Below are 5,368 nucleotides of genomic sequence, written 5' to 3' on the forward strand. Positions count from 1 at the left end.
TGGCTATCTCAAATTCCAATATTAAGAGGGCCCCACCAGAGAGTAGCATAAGGAGATGAATTTCACCAACTGGGCGGTGGAAAGAAAATGTTGTTTCTTTGGATGAGAATTTTGATACTTTTAGCCCAAGTGGTTTTGCTGGGCCCAATGCTCTTTTGGAAGAAAGAGAGTGTAAGGCCCATGAATCTTTTGAGCAGTTGGAGCCAGAAACCCGCAGTACCAATGAAAATGGGCCTTTCGAGCCCATGGCAAATGGACAGTTTGTGGAAAGAGGATTGACTTTGGGCCAGCACGATTTTTCAAAGCGAGAAGGAAAGATGGCCGTATCTGGGCCCGCTAGAGTTGGAAACAAAAGTTGGGGAGGAAGCAAAATCATTCCAAAAACAGAAGAAAGGGGTTGAGAATTCTTTTAGAATGGGGATCCATCGTTTCTTACAATCAAGAAAAAAGAGAAATCAAACTCAAACACAAAACAGCAGAGGAGAGCAAGGTTCGGGGATCTCGGTCATGAAATCTTGTTATGAATACAACGAGGATAGATTGCAGGGTCAGATCAGAGGCACAAAGGACTCGGAAGAGAAGAAGACGGACTCGGTACTTCGTAAACTTGAGGAAGGACTCAAGATTTGGGAATTTGGAAAACAAATTGGTTTACGGAGTAATCACCAAGATTTGGAGGTAGCCAGAGAGTTGATGGAAGTGGAAGAAGATGTGAGGAATGAGGAGTTGGCAGAATCGGTTAATCATTGAAACTGATTTCTTACAATATTCGAGGGCTTGGGAGTAAGATTAAGAAACGTGAATTACGGGAGTTAATTCAGAAACAGATGATTGATTTTTGTCTAATTCAAGAAACAAAGATGGAGAATTACAGTGAACTCGATTTGAAAGGCATCTGGGGGTCAGAAAACTTCGATTTTGTGAGGCGTCAAGCTCAGGGGAGATCAGGCGGAATTTTTTCTATCTGGAACCTGACGTTTTTTTCAAGCTCCAGCCATTGGGATATTCCAGGTGCTCTCATCGTTAACGGAATGTGGTCTTCTGGAAATCTTTATGGATGTATGATAAATGTCTATGCTCCACAAGGTTTAAATGAGATAGAAGAGCTCTGGGATAGATTAGGAGTGGTTGTCAGACAAAATAGAGATTCCTTTGTGTGTATTGCTGGGGATTTTAATTCCATTAGATTGGAAAACGAAAGGGCAGGAAGGGGAGGTCAATTCTCAACAAGAGATATTATCGCCTTAGATAACTTCATAAGGGCAAATGATCTGGTGGAAGTTCGATTGCAAGGCAGGAGCTTTACGTGGTATCAACCCAACGGCCAATGTAAGACGAAGTTAGATCGGTTTCTGGTAAATGAAAAATGGTTGGATTTTGATGGACGCGCGCGCCCGTCGCCCGGCGCGCGGTATCAAAATAATTTGTGTATGCCCCAGACGGACAGTACACGCTCCTATTGCTCGCAACCAAAGAACAGTCTTAGCAGCAAGTATAGGGTCGATCCCACGGAGAGTGAGGAACTACTTTACTCTTCGGGTGCACAAATTGAGTTGTCACGGTCTCAACCTGTTTATCTGCACAAGTAAACTTAAACAAAGATCAAATATAACAAGGGGTAAGGTTTACGGGTAGGTCATAACTGTTGTCAATATTTATTTCGGTCATTGGCATACTGATGATTCGTCCATGATCCGTATAAACTCAAGGCATGGCCCAAAGACATTGGGGCGTTTCAAGAGGCTATACTTCACATTTAGGATGGTTGAGTCCATTGCGATCACTTGGTCCGAAGGTCACACAATCCCCAGTCACAAGGCAGTGCTTCACTCTTCCTTAGATAGAAGTCATACCCGTTACTCACCAAGTATGACCCTCACCAACCTTCTCTCCCGAGGTCCCCAACTCTGCACTTTGAGTGACACATGCCTCCTGGACACAACCATTTCCGGCTTGTCAGCCGACCAGTCATAGACATGCTACGGCGCAGTAGTTACCTTCCTCGTTTGATAACCATGACTTTATTTCTCGTCACAGTTGATGGGTAGTTTCTAGAGAAGCCCAAGACTGAGGAAGGACAGTGTATCCCATCAATCCTTTCCTCACCTTCCAGATCTACAACGCCTTTTGTTGACGCTGCTCAACTACTCGGTCTTGGGTATACCGGTTGTCACGCCCTGATATACCCTGGCCTTTGCTTGACACGGATAGCGTTTTACCGAACGGAGATCACCCGTTAGGCCCCTACTGCCCATGGTTTTGAACAGATCCTTCCGGAACCACGAGACTTAGCCGAAAGAATAAATGCCTCACGAATGTTTACATATTGACAACAATCATTTCCACCCCTTAAACCTCACCAAGGGGACTACTCACACATATTGAAAAATGTAAATGCGAAATAAAATAAACACATGAATGAAAGAAAATTTGAAATACTTGATATAAAAATACCTAAGGTAACAACCTTGGCTTTGTTCGTCACAACGGAATTGAAATATAAAAAGCAACTAAATTATTTGGTGCAAAAAAAAAATGTAAAAGAACTAAAATAAATTATTTCTTGGCGAACTAACTAAAATCTAAGTCTAGAAGAGTAATCCTAAACTCTAGAATGTAAATTTTGCTCTCTGAAATTCGTAAGACTCCAAAAACTGCTCTGTCACTACTGTCAAACTCCTCTCTGCCAGCCACACATGCTGAAGTTTATATAGCAATTCGGTAAACCCTAGCCGGCAGACCAAATCTGGCAAATTATTTCCTTCCATATTTAGCTTGATCCTTGATTTGATTTGATAGATAATGGATCTACAGCGGATTTGGGGTTGATTCCACATTATTCCAGATCCTTCCATTGCTAGAATTCGCCAGAATCTTCCGGGTAATCTCCTCCACACGTCTTTCCATATATAGCTCCAGCTGCTGACTGTTGTTGACGGGAATGGTCATACTAGCTTCTTTCTTCGGTTGGCCTCATACCAGGTGGTACACTTCGAACGTTTCCGCGCCTCGAATGGTTCTGAGGGGTACTTCGTCGAGCTCTCTTCCTGGTTCATATATAGCCCATCTCTGCTGACTGCGACTGCTGTTATGGCCTTACCAACTGCTTCCTTCGGTTAGCCTCACACCAGGTGGTACACTTCGGAGATTCTCGTGCCTCGAATGGTTCTGAGGGGTACTTCGCCGAGCTCTCTTCCTGGTAAGTTTCACTTCTGGAAGTTTGGATAGTTTTATTCCGGTAATGCCCATTTTGACCATATTTCGTGCATATGCCCTTTTCCGAGCTTTCTCCTCCTGAATACTTGTTTTCTCCCCTAGACGACTCAAACAAACACAAAGAAGTTTGGGTACTGAAGAAGTGGTTTCTTCAGTGGTACGGTTGTGTGCACCCGACAAGCACACGGTTTGGTTTGCAGTGCACCTGTTAAGCACTTGCGGAGTGGATTGTTGGTCTGATCAACCGATCGTGGATGTAGGAAAGGGTTTTTCCGAACCACGTAAAAGTCTCTGTGTTATTTACAGCTTTCAGTTTTACATTCTTACTTGTGTTGTTTCAATTGATAAACTGAAAACTGAATAGCTGCAAAGAGAAACCTAAGACTAACAACGTGCTCAACCGAGGCTATTACAAAACAAGTTTATTTCCGCTGCGTATGATATCAGTCTGACTGATCTATCTTCTGATAGTCAGGAAGAGTGTTATCATCTCTGTTTTAGCAAACTCGACTGAAGCCCTTACGTGCATCAGTTAAGTTCCAGTAACTTAACTGATAACTCCTTACTGAAGAGTTTTCAGTATCAGTCGTCTACCTTGTTTGGTCAAAACTCTTTTCAGTCAACAGGTGTCATAGTTTGCGTGTAAAGTTTCATTTTGATCTCAATCTTGAGATCCCTCTATTTTTAGAAGAGAATTTGAAAAATAGCCCATAGGTGTATTCCCCCTCCCCCATACACCTATTCGAGACCCTCCGGACCTAACAATTGGTATCAGAGCAGGTTGTTCGCAAGAAGACACTATTTCTGATTAGGTTCTAATTGAACTAGATCCTTTTTCTCAAAGGTCTCGAAAAAAATTTCTCTTCCATTTTTGTGCTTGCTAATTGTTATATCTGCTGTTATCTGTTCTCTCTTTTTGATGGAGACTAACCACAGCAGATTATTTTCTCTACCTATGTTTAGTATTGAAAAATACGACATATGGAAGTATCGGCTTGAAAGCTTCCTCACCGCCCAACATTGCCGAATGTGGGAAGTCATCACCAACGGACCAATCACCATCACCAAAACCGTCAAAAGGGTTCCTGCTGATCCACATCAGGATCCTTACGATGAGGTCCAGCCCAAGAAAATGGCAGACTTCTTCACAGAAGAAAGGAAGCAAGATGAGCTAGACAACCTCGCCAAAAGCATCATCTCCGGCACCGTTCCTGACAAGCATGTCATGAAGATCATCAAGTGCGGAACTGCAAAGGAGATGTGGGACATTCTTGAAAGAATGTGATTTATGCTTAATTGTTCTAATTTTAGGGGCTTTCATGAGTTTTATTTAAGATAATCTTCTGGAAATTGGTGCGTTTTATGGTGTATTTTATGCTTTGCAGGAGATTTAGGTTTTCGAGATGAAGAGTGCAAATGTTGGAGAGTTTGGGCTAAGAATTACATTTTTGTGCATACTCTGGCACGTCAGAGAATTGAAGCCCCGCGCTGCAGAGAAATCCAATCGCCAGAGAAGTCATTCGTCAGAGCAGCGAAGTCTCGCCAGAGGAATCGCTATGCCAGAGGAATCAAAGCGCCAGAGCGGAAGCCGTTTCTCTGGCGAGAGCCGCATTTTCCACCAAAGTGGAGATTATTTCCAGAGCGCGCGTCACAGCTGGAGAGTTGCCTTTTCTTGCACGATTCTATTGCCTTTAGAATTCTACGTTGCATGGAAACTTCCATGACGATCTAGAGAATTGAAGTCTATAAATAGGGCCATGCTTTTCATTGTAAAAATATTCCTTGCCCTAATCTTTAGTTCCGCCAAGTTAGCTAAAGCTTAGGTTTATTGCTTTCATAGTTCTAGTTTCGATTTCTGTTCTTAGTTAGTTTAATATAGTTCTTTTAATTCATGTTTTAGAGTAGTTCCCGTTTAGAGTTGTAATTACGTGACAGATTACTTCTCGAGACGATTTACGGTATTTCTTTAATCAAGTTTATTTATTTGCTTCTACTTATGCTTTCTTTAAATTCTGCAAATTTACTTATGCGATTTTATGATGCTTTCTTTAAATTATGCAATTTAGTTTCTGCCTAGTTAGATTAGAATAGAAGATTTTAATTAAAGTTATTTAAATTCAATTTGCCTAGTTAATTCCTTTACTTTAAGTTC

Source organism: Salvia miltiorrhiza, chromosome 1 (assembly GCF_028751815.1).
Source record: "Salvia miltiorrhiza cultivar Shanhuang (shh) chromosome 1, IMPLAD_Smil_shh, whole genome shotgun sequence".
Classification (NCBI taxonomy): domain Eukaryota; kingdom Viridiplantae; phylum Streptophyta; class Magnoliopsida; order Lamiales; family Lamiaceae; genus Salvia; species Salvia miltiorrhiza.